The sequence below is a fragment of the Ranitomeya variabilis genome, chromosome 1 (genome assembly GCF_051348905.1).
Source record: "Ranitomeya variabilis isolate aRanVar5 chromosome 1, aRanVar5.hap1, whole genome shotgun sequence".
NCBI lineage: Eukaryota > Metazoa > Chordata > Amphibia > Anura > Dendrobatidae > Ranitomeya > Ranitomeya variabilis.
This window is the reverse complement of record NC_135232.1, coordinates 120,862,665-120,876,009: the sequence shown is the minus strand read 5'-3', so window position 1 is coordinate 120,876,009 and position 13,345 is coordinate 120,862,665.

Sequence of the window (13,345 nt, the reverse complement as noted above, 5' to 3'; positions counted from 1 at the left end):
ATGAGTCTCTTTGCACCGACGATCCACACGCCAGCAGATCTGATGGCTCCTTCTGTGAATAGTCTTCCTTGGTGCTTGACCAGATTGTGGTAATGTTGTACGATTAGGTAGGCAATATGACATTTTCCGGGAAGTATAAGAGGGAATTTCTCCACAAACTCCATCTCAGCTTCTTTGAGTCGGCCCCCTACTCTCAGTAGGCCACTGTTGTCGATGAATGGGTCGAGTTTTCTCAATACGCTGCTCATTGGTATTGGAGCTTTGTTAATGAGACATTGGATTTCTGCAAAGTAGGTTTCTCTTTGAACAGTGAGGATGATGTGATTTCTAGAGAACTCTAAGTCAGAGGTAACATAGGTATTTTTACAAAGATGCCAACCTTTACATTTTTCTGTGCCACAAGTTCTGGTGGTCCTGAATGAGCGAGCTATATGAGTCAGGCAGGTAATGGCTCGAGTAAGTGACTTCCAACTTGAGAATCTGTCGAACCTGCAAGATCCAAGCTGGATAACAGAGGTCATTGTATGAAGTGTAGACACCTGAGGGCGGATTTCAGCATCTGAGTCCTCTTCTACTAGTTCAAAGGTGTCTGGAAAACATTCCTCAAAGTACAATAGTTTTGGTCCTGAGAGCCACGTTGTGCTTCCTAGTCGACTTGCATCAACTGCTCTAGTAGCATGATCTGCAGGATTCTGGTCTGTGGGTATGTAATGCCACTGCTTTGGATGAGCTGATCTCCTGATTCGTAGCACTCTGTTATTGACATAAACGTAGAATCGCCTGGTTTCGTTGTGGATATATCCCAGGACTACTTTGCTGTCTGAGTAGAACTTGGTCTGTGTCAGGTCGATGTCCATTTCGGATGCGATGAACTCTGCTAACTCAACAGCTAGGACTGCGGCACAAAGCTCTAACCTGGGTATAGTGTGCTCTGGTTGTGGTGCGAGTTTGGCCTTTCCCATAATGAAACCAATGTGGCACTGACATTTGGAGTCTACAGTTTTGAGGTAGGCAACAGCGGCAATTGCTTTGACAGAAGCATCTGCAAATACGTACAGTCTTTGGCTCTGTATCTCGGTAGATGGCACAGGGGCGTATGGTCTTGGCACATTCAGGTTGGAGAGTGCCGCTAACGAGTTCTTCCACTCTTCCCACTGGATCCTCTTATCAGGTGGCAGAGGTGCATCCCAGTCAGATGTTTCCCTAGTTAAGTCTCTTAGTAGGGCCTTGCCTTGTATAGTAACATGAGCTGCAAAACCCAAGGGATCGTACAGACTGTTGATGGTAGACAGGACGCCTCTACGTGTGAAAGGCCTTTCTTCCTGGTTGACCTGAAAGGTGAAAGTGTCTGACTGTAGATTCCAGAGAAACCCGAGGCTGCGTTGCATTGGTGCGGGGTCTGACCCTAGGTCCAGGTCTCTGAGACCATTACATAGGTCCTGAGAAGGGAACGCTTCCATGAGTTCTTGGCTGTTTGAGGCTATTTTATGAAGCCTAAGGTTCGAGCAGGCAAGCATGTCCTGGGCTCTCCTGAGAAGACTGATGGCAGTCTCATGAGAAGGCATGGCTTTCAGACAGTCGTCGACATAAAAGTCCTTTTCTTTGAATCGTCTGACATCTGCTCCGTGTTCTGCTTCTCCTTCCTGAGCCGACCTTTTGAGTCCGTAAATGGCGACTGCAGGGGAAGGACTGTTGCCAAAGATGTGCACTCTCATGCGATACTCTGTGACTTCTTTAGTAGGATCATTGTCTCTGTACCAGAAGAATCTTAGGAAGTTCCTGTCTCTCTCACAAGGAAACAATGGAACATTTGCTGGATGTCAGCGATGAAGGCAATGGAATCCTTACGGAAGCGCATAAGTACTCCCAGCAGTTTGTTATTGAGGTCTGGTCCTGTCAGTAGAACGTCATTCAGGGAGACATCATTGAATTTGGCACTGGAATCGAACACGACTCTGATCTGGCCTGGTTTCTTATGGTGGTATACTCCGAACATGGGTAGGAACCAACATTCTTCAGAGTCTTTGAGAGTGGGAGCTAGTTCTGCGTGACAGTTTTCAAAAATCTTTGACATGAAGGAGAAAAAGTGATCTTTCATCTCTGATTTCTTTTGTAGATTACGTTTGAGAGAGGAGAAACGTTGTAATGCCTGATTTCTGTTGTTCAGTAGACGTGGTCTGTGGGTTTTGAAGGGAAGAGGTGCGACCCAGCTGTTGGTCTCATCTTTAACGAGTCCCTTGTCCATTACCTCTAAGAACAATTTGTCCTCTACCGACATTGCCACTTGGTTGTCCTGCTTAGTTCTCAGGAAGACTGTGCACCCCAACTGATCCTCATAGCTTCCCGACACTATACTGCTGTCGTGAGTAAAGTCTATTGAATGGTTGGGCAGTTGGATGCTGTGTGGCAGTTCCCTGACATGGAACTCATTGTTGCAAGGTTGAAACAGAGATGGTCGTCCTTTCTCCAATGTATTTGTCAGCATGCTTGTCACGGAAGATGGGGCATGCATGCGTCCCAAGCATACGTTGCCAATTATGACCCATCCTAGGTCTAGCCTTTGGGCATAGGGAGCATTGTGAAGTCCATTGATATGACGTCTCACTTTATGAACCTGCAGGATATCTCTCCCCAACAGCAGAATTATCTGGGCCTGCTGGTCGAGTTCCGGTATAAGGTGTGCTATTCGTTTTAAGTGAGCGTGATGGATTGCTACATCTGGTGTAGGGATTTCAGATCTGTTGTCTGGGATCTGGTTACATTCGATGATCGTAGGTAGTGGTAGGCAGAATTGACCGTCTAATGACTCGATTTGGTAGTCTGTAGCTTTCCTGCCTGCTGTTGTCACAGTACCTGCACATGTCTTTAATGAGTAGGGAGTGCTTGGCCCTTTGATGTTGAATAGGTCAAAGAACATTGATCTAGCCAAGGATCGATTACTTTGATCATCCAAGATAGCATACAGTCTCACAGCTTGGTCTCTATGGCCCTTCGGGTATACTCTGACGAGACATATTTTTGAACAGGACCTACTGTCCATTGTCCCTTTGCAGACCTCGGTACATTGTGAAGTGATCTCTGGCGTAGCTGTATCAGTGTTCCTTTCCTCCCCGCCATGCTCACTGTCAGCTGGCGTGTTTTGTGTACTCCATGGAGCTGGGCCAGGGTGTAGAGCGGTGTTATGATCTGTGGTGCCACATTCTGTGCATTTTACACTGACCTTGCAGTCCTTGGCGAGATGAGTTGTGGACGAGCAGCACTTGTAGCAGATACCGTTTTCTTTCAGGAAGCTTCTGCGATCTGGCATAGATTTTCCTCTGAAGGCTCTGCATTTCAGGAGAGGATGAGGCTTCTGATGAAGTGGGCACTGCTTGTCAGGGTCCTGCACCTTTGTCTCTGATTGGGAGCAGCCAGCAGACCTGTAATTAGAACCTGGAGAAGAAACATAAGTCTTGTGTACTGCCACAGATGTTCTGCGTGGATTTGCAGGTGGTGATGGTGTGGCATATGGCATTGCAAAGTCAAAGCTGGGATCATTTCTAATTCTCGCTTGTTGGTGTATGAAGTCTACAAAAACGGAGAAGGGAGGGAATGGAACGCTGTGTTTGTATTTGTACGTTGAACCATGTGTGAGCCACCTCTCCTGTAGATTGTAGGGCAACTTCTGGACTATAGGGTTAACACCTCTGGCTGTGTCGAGAATTGCAAGTCCCTGTAGGTTGTCCTCGTATTTGGCAACTTGGACTTCCTTTAGTAGGTCACTTAGCTCTCTAAGTTTCTGGAGACCTTTGTTAGATATTTTAGGAAAGTCATAGATTCTTTTGAACAAGGCTCTTTCTATTACTTCTGCTGAGCCGTAACACTCATCCAGCCTCTTCCAGATCTCTTTGAGGCCGGTCTCAGGGCGGTTTATATTAATGTCTCTGATTCTTACTGCATGTTTGACTGACTCTTCTCCCAGGTATTTGACTAACAGGTCTATCTCTTCCCTGTGTTGTAGCCCCAAGTCTCTAATGACATTTTGGAAGGAAGCTTTCCAAGCTCTGTAACCTTCAGCTTGGTCAGTGAATTTCATGAGTCCCTTGGCAACCAGTTCACGTCGTGTGAAGAACTTGGCAAATTCTGTTGTGAACCAGTTGTCAGTGGAGTACACTGGTGATGGATCGCCCTGATAGTGATGTGAGGTGCGTTCGTACCTGTTAGTGTCCTCAGGGTGGTGCCAGCCGGTGTCGTATTGCTTTGGCCTGACGTACGGTGTGTCAGCAGGATGATCCATGTTGGTTACCTGGTGAGGGGCAAGGTAGTCATTAGCAGAGTTGTTTTGCCTCACATTTTCGAGTTTGTTTCTGTCCTGGAGGCGAGCCTCATGACGACTTTCGCTCCCTTCGCTGGAGACGTCGTATTCTTGTTTTGATACTGGTTCAGGGTTATAGTTTAGATCAGGAAGTTCATTAACATACTGAGATGGTGAGTCTTGTAGTGGAAACTCCAGACTCGACATACTGCTTTGGCTATGCAGCTTGGGGTTTTGTACGGCTTCTAGTGATTCTGCTTCAGCGAGGGCTGCGGCAGCTTCCCTTTTTGCTGCTAGGCTTTCTAAGGCGGCATCCACATGTGCCTTTTCTAACTGCGTCCTTCTCTCTTGATCGGCTCTCTCATGATCTATGCGTGCTCTCTCTAAGCGTGACCTTCTCTCTTCATCATCTAGGCGTGCTTTTTCTAATTTAAGTTGCATCTCCTGGTCAGCAAAGCTCGCTCGTATTTTGGCGGCTTCAGCATTTGCGCAGGCAATGGCGACCGCGCTGCTGATGGATGTTGTCTTTGAGGAGACGGAAGTAACAGATCTTGTCCTATGCGATTTGTCAGACATGGTGTCTTGGGAAAGTGCTTGGCTGTGCAGAGATTGCTGTAGCTGTATTTAGTCTCTGAGTAGCCGGTGACTTGAATCCCACTAGTTGGATGGCTGCCGTTTCACTGTTCTGTCCTCACTAAATGAGGCAGGCTCATGTAGCTATCCAGTCAGCTAAACCGCTATACCGGGTCCAATAAGGAGACTGTGGTTGAGTCTGTGCTTTATTAAACGTAGTGGTAATGATAAATTGATGCGGTGAAACTGTGAACAATGATATACATAGAATCAGTGCATGGTATAGAACAAATACATACTACACATGATAAACATTATGCATGACATTTAGAAGGCTAGTAACTGAACTAGGAGTACAACTGGTTAGGCTACGCTAATATAGAGCAGGAATTATCTAGAGAAAAACATAAAGACATACCGGCAATGCAATCGCAAGGGGGATGAAGTGCAAGCGTCTTTCCTTGAAAGGCAAACTGAAGAAAGTGAAAGGAAACTGGAGGGAAATGTGGGCTGAGCTACCATAATGCATTGCAAGGGAGGAGAATCAGACATAAAAAATACATAACAGAAAAATAGAACTGTCAACATAACTCTGACCGCTAGAGGGAGCCAAAGCACACATAAATAAAGGTATGAATATATCAAGTCCTGTATACTGGCTGAGAAACTGCAAATTATGCAAACAGATAATTGGAGGTAACAAATTAGATGGCGGAGACAGAACAAGCTGTGAAAATTTAAAAAAAAAATCACATTTTACCCATAAAAATTTACTTTTAGTTCCATTTTTTTTATTTTCATAAGGGTAACGGGAGAAAATGGGCCAAAAAATTTATTTTCTACTGAGTACACAGATACCCCATATGTGGGGAAATACCACTATTTGGGTGCACAGCAGGGCACCAAAGGGAAGGAGCACCATTTGACTTTTTAAAAAATGTCTGGAATCGAGAGCAGATGCCATGTCGTGTTTGGAAAGCCCCTGATGTGCCTAAACAGCGGAAACCCTTCACAAGTGATCTCAGTTTGGAAGCTAGACCTCTCAAAGAACTTATCTAGATGTGTCAGGGGCACTCTGAACCCCAAGGTGCTTCACAGAAGTTTATAACATAGAGCTGTAAAAATACAAAATCACATTTTACCCACAAAAATGTACTTTAAGCCTCCAATTTTTTATTTTCACAAGGGTAACAGGAGAAAATAGAATCAAAAGTTTGTTTCCAGAAGTCCTCCACTATCCTCCCGCTGAACCCGCTATTCCAATGATTGATTAAAGGAAACTTTTAATTGGAGGGTGAGTGCTACATTTTCTTCTACTTTGGACATTGCAATCACAATTGTTTTTTTCTGGTATGCACCGACGGTTGATGGCGTATTGCTGACAGGCTGAATAGATTAGACATAGCTGCTTCAGCCACGGATTTAGTGCCGGCAATTTTTCTGCTGCAAACGTTTCCATAAGACCCAAAAATTTGTTGTACAAACATAGACAACACCTTCAAAAGGGCCCAAAAGCAGCCAAAACACATCAAATTAGAGGCAGACACCAGGAAAGTGGCCTCAATTCACCCACAGTACAAATTTTAGAATGGCATGGCAGCAATCAGCCATGCATAAAGTGTCAGGGTCTGGCCAGAATTTACAGCATTGAATTGAACTTCAAATTAAGATGGGGCAGGTGAGGCATCGGTGTAGGCCTGCTGTGCTGGGAGCCCTGAAACCACATACAACAGCTCAAACTGCTTTTCTGCTCAGCCACATTCAGGTGGCACAAATATCAGTTTCATAGAATGCTATTGTCAGAAAAATCTAAGGATAGTAACGTGGGCAGTCCTGCCCTTCTCGGAGGCCTACTGCTGCAGGCAACACACATGAAGGAGACCCAACCAGAAGTCTACACATTTCCAAATATTAGTGGCAGACACTAAACACGTGTCATCAATTTCAACAGAGTAGAACAACTAAAATGGGGACAGACACATCTTCCACTACAGCCAACCTAGCAGATGTAGACCCAACCAGGAGCATTTACATTTCCAACAATTCGTGTCAGAAACCAACAAAGTGGCATCAATTTCATCAGAGTACAAATAGTATAATAGGGACCGACATGTCTTCTACTACAGCCAATCCAGAAGATGGACACCCGACCTGGAGTCTACACATTTTGAAAAATTAGTGGCAGACACCAGCAAAGTGGAATCAATTTCAATAGGGTATAACTTGAATAATGGGGACCAACACCACTTCCACTACAGCCAACCCAGCAGAAGGAGACTAATGGGCAAGGTTGTAGACTGTTGTGAATTCCGCTCTTGGGCTCCCTCCGGTGGTTATAAGTAGCATTTTTGTGAGTTCTGCTCTTGGGTTCCCTCCTGTGGTTTTGAGTGGTATGGCTGCTTCTTGGATTTAGCATCAGCAGCTGTTTTCACTGATCATCTTTCTGGCTCTGCTATATTAGTCTGGCCTTTTCCCTAATTCAATGCCAGTTGTCAATTGTTGAGCTTGGAGTCATGGCTCTCTGAGGATTTCCCTGTCACTCTGACCATTTCAGCAAAGCTAAGTCCTTGCTTGTCTTTTTGCAGTTCACTTGTTGTGGACTTTGTTGTTTAGCACTTTCTATGGTTTGCTCATTTGTCCAGCTTATCAGTATGTATCTAGTCAGCTAAGCTGGAAGCTCTGGGCAGCAGAGTTTGCCCTCCACACCTTTAGTCAGGTATGGAGATTTTTTGCATTTCTCTGCGGTGGACTTTTCTAGTTTTTATTACTGACCGCACAGTGTTCTGTCCTGTACTAATTCTTTCTAGCTAGTAGTGGCCTCCTTTGCTAAATCTTGTTTCATACTACGTATGTAATTTCCTTCTCCTCTCACAGTCATTATTTGTGGGGGGCTGTCCTATCCTTTGGGGATTTTCTCTGAGGCAAGATAGCTTTCCTGCTTCTACCTTTAGGGGTAGCTAGATCTCCGGCTGTGACGAGGTGTCCAGGGAGTGACAGGAACATCCCACGGCTACTGCTAGTGTCTGTGTTAAGATCAGGAATTGCGGTCGGTATAGTTACCACCTGCTCAGAGCTAGTCGCATGTCGCTCCTTAATCACCAGACCATAACAGTACAACTGGCCAAAAATGAGCTGAATGCATCTCAAAAGAAGGAAAAGAAAAAGAGTTCTGAGCCATTTTTTTTTTCTTTAGTCTGTTTTGTCTTTTTCCTTCCTCTTAATCTCTGGGTGATTCAGGATTTGGATGCGGGCATGGATGTTCAGGGGTTGTTTTCTCGTGTGGATCAGCTTGCTGCAAGTGTACAGAGTATTCAAGATTATGTTGTTCAGACTCCGGCCTTAGAGCCTAGAATTCCTACTCCGGATTTGTTTTACGGGGATAGAACTAAGTTTTTGAACTTTAAAAATAACTGCAAATTGTTTTTTGCTCTGAAACCCCGTTCCTCTGGTGACCCCATTCAGCAAGTAAAAATAGTTATTTCTCTGCTGCGTGGTGACCCTCAGGACTGGGCATTCTCCTTTGAGTCAGGGGATCCAGCATTGCTTAATGTAGATGCATTTTTTCAATCGCTTGGATTATTGTATAACCAAACTCTGTAGAGATTGCTGAGAAAACACTGTTGGCCCTGTGTCAGGGTCAGGAAGCGGCAGAATTATACTGCCAGAAATTTAGAAAATGGTCTGTGCTCACTAAATGGAATGAGGACGCTCTGGCAGCAATTTTCAGAAAGGGTCTGTCTGAAACCCTTAAAGATGTTATGGTGGGGTTCCCCACGCCTGTTGGTTTGAGCGAATCTATGTTTCTGGCCATTCAGATTGATCGGCGCCTGCGCGAACGCAAAGTGGTGCACCATATGGCAGCGTCCTTGGAGCAGAGTCCTGAGCCCATGCAATGTGATAGGATTTTGATTAGAGCGGAACAGAGGGGATACAGACATCATAATGGGCTGTGTTTTTACTGTGGGGATTTTGCTCATGCTATTTCTGATTGCCCTAAGCGTATTAAGAGGGTCGCTAGATCTGTTACCATTAGTACTGTGCAGCCTAAGTTTCTCCTGTCTGTGACCCTGATTTGCTCATTGTCATCTTTTTCTGTCATGGCATTTGTGGATTCGGGCGCTGCTCTGAACTTAATGGACTTAGAATTCGCTAGGCACTGTGGTTTTTCTTTGCAGCCTTTGCAGAGTCCCATACCCTTAAGGGGCATTGATGCTACACCGTTGGCCAAAAATAAACCTCAGTATTGGACTCAGCTGACTATGTGCATGGCTCCAGCACATCAGGAAGATTGCCGTTTTCTGGTGTTGCATAATTTACATGATGTTGTTGTACTGGGTTTTCCATGGTTACAAGTACACAATCCAGTGCTGGATTGGAAATCAATGTCTGTGACTAGTTGGGGTTGTCAAGGGGTACATATTCCTTTAATGTCAATTTCCTCTTCCCCCTCTTCTGATGTTCCTGAATTTTTGTCAGATTTCCAGGATGCATTTGATGAGCCCAAGTCCAGTTCCCTTCCTCCACATAGGGACTGTGATTGTGCTATTGACTTGATTCCTGGCTGTAAGTTCCCTAAGGGCCGAATTTTCAACCTGTCTGTGCCTGAACATACCGCCATGCGGAGCTATGTAAAGGAGTCTTTAGAGAAGGGGCATATTCGGCTGTCTTCGTCACCATTGGGAGCAGGATTCTTTTTTGTTGCCAAGAAGGATGGCTCCTTGAGACCCTGTATTGATTATCGCCTTCTTAATAAGATCACGGTCAAATTCCAATACCCTTTACCTTTGCTCTCTGATTTGTTTGCTCGGATTAAGGGGGCTAGTTGGTTTACCAAGATTGACCTTCGAGGGGCATATAATCTTGTTCGTATTAAACAGGGTGACGAATGGAAAACTGCATTTAATAAGCCCGAATGCCATTTTGAATACCTGGTGATGCCTTTCGGGCTTTCTAATGCTCCTTCTGTATTTCAGTCCTTTCTGCATGATAATTTCCGCAATTATCTTGATAAATTCTTGATTGTGTATTTGGATGATATTTTGGTTTTTTCCAATGATTGGGAGTCTCATGTGAAGCAGGTCAGGATGGTATTCCAGATCCTTCGTGATAATGCTCTATTTGTGAAGGGGTCTAAGTGCCTATTTGGCGTTCAGAAGGTCTCTTTTTTGGGGTTTATTTTTTCTCCTTCGTCTATAGAAATGGATCCTGTTAAGGTCCAAGCCATTCATGACTGGATTCAACCCACATCTGTGAAGAGCCTTCAGAAATTTTTGGGCTTTGCTAATTTTTATCGCCGTTTCATTGCCAACTTCTCTAGTGTGGTTAAACCCCTGACCGATTTGACGAAGAAATGCGCTGATGTGACTAATTGGTCCTCTGAGGCTGTTGAGGCCTTTCAGGAGCTTAAACGCCGATTTACTTCTGCCCCTGTCTTGCGTCAGCTAGATGTTTCTCTTCCTTTTCAGGTTGAGGTTGACGCTTCTGAGATTGGGGCAGGGGCCGTTTTGTCACAGAGGAATTCTGATGGTTCCTTGATGAAGCCATGTGCCTTCTTTTCCCAAAAGTTTTCGCCTGCGGAACGCAATTATGATGTCGGCAATCGGGAGTTGTTGGCTATGAAGTGGGCATTTGAGGAGTGGCGACATTGGCTTGAGGGAGCCAAGCACCGCATTGTGGTCTTGACCGATCATAAGAATCTGATTTACCTCGAGTCGGCCAAGCGGCTGAACCCTAGACAGGCTCGGTGGTCCCTGTTTTTCTCCCGTTTTGATTTTGTGGTCTCATATCTTCCAGGATCTAAGAATGTTAAAGCGGATGCCCTCTTTAGGAGTTTTTTGCCTGATTCTCCTGGAGTCCTTGAGCCGGTTGGCATTCTTAGGAAAGGGGTGATTCTGTCTGCCATCTCCCCTGATTTACGGCGGGCGCTTCAGGAATTTCAGGCTGATAAACCTGACCGCTGTCCTGTGGTGAAGCTGTTTGTTCCTGATAGATGGACAAGTAAGGTAATTTCTGAGGTCCATTGTTCTGTGCTGGCCGGTCATCCTGGGATGTTTGGTACCAGAGATTTGGTTGCTAGGTCCTTTTGGTGGCCTTCCTTGTCGCGGGATGTGCGTTCTTTTGTGCAGTCCTGTGGGACTTGTGCCCGGGCTAAGTCTTGCTGTTCCCGCGCTAGTGGGTTGCTTTTGCCTTTGCCTGTCCCGGAGAGGCCTTGGACGCATATTTCCATGGATTTTATTTCGGATCTACCTGTGTCCCAGAGGATGTCTGTTATCTGGGTGGTTTGTGACCGGTTCTCTAAAATGGTCCATTTGGTACCTTTGCCTAAATTGCATTCCTCCTCTGATTTGGTTCCATTATTTTTTCAGCATGTGGTTCGTTTGCATGGCATTCCAGAGAATATTGTGTCTGACAGAGGTTCCCAGTTTGTTTCCAGGTTTTGGCAGGCCTTTTGTGCTAAGATGGGCATTAATTTGTCTTTTTCTTCGGCGTTCCATCCTCAGACAAATGGCCAAACTGAGCGAACTAACCAAACCTTGGAAACCTATTTGAGATGCTTTGTGTCTGCTGATCAGGATGATTGGGTGGCTTTCTTGCCGTTGGCCGAGTTTGCCCTTAATAATCGGGCCAGTTCGGCTACTTTGGTTTCGCCTTTCTTTTGTAATTTTGGTTTCCATCCTCGTTTTTCTTCAGAGCAGGTTGAGCCTTCTGATTGTCCTGGTGTGGATTCTGTGATGGACAGGTTGCAGCAGATTTGGACTCATGTGGTAGACAATTTGACGTTGTCTCAGGAAAAGGCTCAGCGTTTGGCTAACCGCCGTCGGTGTGTTGGTCCTCGGCTTCGTGTGGGGGATTTGGTCTGGTTATCCTCTCATCATACTGCAGCGCTAAGACATGCAAACATGAAACATGAAAACTGAACTGCAATACTGCACTAGAAATATGAAAAATGAGAGCGTTTAGCGCATAAAAATGGCCAATTTTATGTGTACCTGATAGCCCCGTCTGATGGAGACGTTTAGTCTCAGCGAGGTAGGCAAGCGTAGGACCTGATATAAGAGAGATGCCGTAAAGGGGCTATCAGGTACACATAAAATTGGCCATTTTTATGTGCTAAACGCTCTCATTTTTCATATTTCTAGTGCAGTATTGCAGTTCAGTTTTCATGTTTCATGTTTGCATGTCTTAGCGCTGCAGTGTGCTGCCTTTTTTACTTGACTGTATATGAGTTGGTTACTCTAGGTTCAGCACCTGTTCACACTTAGTCTATGTATGGATGTGACGGTCAGTTTTTTCAAATATATTATTTAGCCTTCTGACTGAGCACTCCGCCTCCTAGCCTCAGGTGTTTTAATTACAGCAGGTCCAGTACCCCTCCACAGAGAGAGAGAATATGAGTCTAGGAAGAGGTTTTTCACAGGTACCCATTCACATGGAGACGTTTAGTCTCAGCGAGGTAGGCAAGCGTAGGACCTGATATAAGAGAGATGCCGTAAAGGGGCTATCAGGTACACATAAAATTGGCCATTTTTATGCGCTAAACGCTCTCATTTTTCATATTTCTAGTGCAGTATTGCAGTTCAGTTTTCATGTTTCATGTTTGCATGTCTTAGCGCTGCAGTGTGCTGCCTTTTTTACTTGACTGTATATGAGTTGGTTACTCTAGGTTCAGCACCTGTTCACACTTAGTCTATGTATGGATGTGACGGTCAGTTTTTTCAAATATATTATTTAGCCTTCTGACTGAGCACTCCGCCTCCTAGCCTCAGGTGTTTTAATTACAGCAGGTCCAGTACCCCTCCACAGAGAGAGAGAATATGAGTCTAGGAAGAGGTTTTTCACAGGTACCCATTCACATGGAGACGTTTAATCTCAGCGAGGTAGGCAAGCGTAGGACCTGATATAAGAGAGATGCCGTAAAGGGGCTATCAGGTACACATAAAATTGGCCATTTTTATGCGCTAAACGCTCTCATTTTTCATATTTCTAGTGCAGTATTGCAGTTCAGTTTTCATGTTTCATGTTTGCATGTCTTAGCGCTGCAGTGTGCTGCCTTTTTTACTTGACTGTATATGAGTTGGTTACTCTAGGTTCAGCACCTGTTCACACTTAGTCTATGTATGGATGTGACGGTCAGTTTTTTCAAATATATTATTTAGCCTTCTGACTGAGCACTCCGCCTCCTAGCCTCAGGTGTTTTAATTACAGCAGGTCCAGTACCCCTCCACAGAGAGAGAGAATATGAGTCTAGGAAGAGGTTTTTCACAGGTACCCATTCACATGGAGACGTTTAGTCTCAGCGAGGTAGGCAAGCGTAGGACCTGATATAAGAGAGATGCCGTAAAGGGGCTATCAGGTACACATAAAATTGGCCATTTTTATGCGCTAAACGCTCTCATTTTTCATATTTCTAGTGCAGTATTGCAGTTCAGTTTTCATGTTTCATGTTTGCATGTCTTAGCGCTGCAGTGTGCTGCCTTT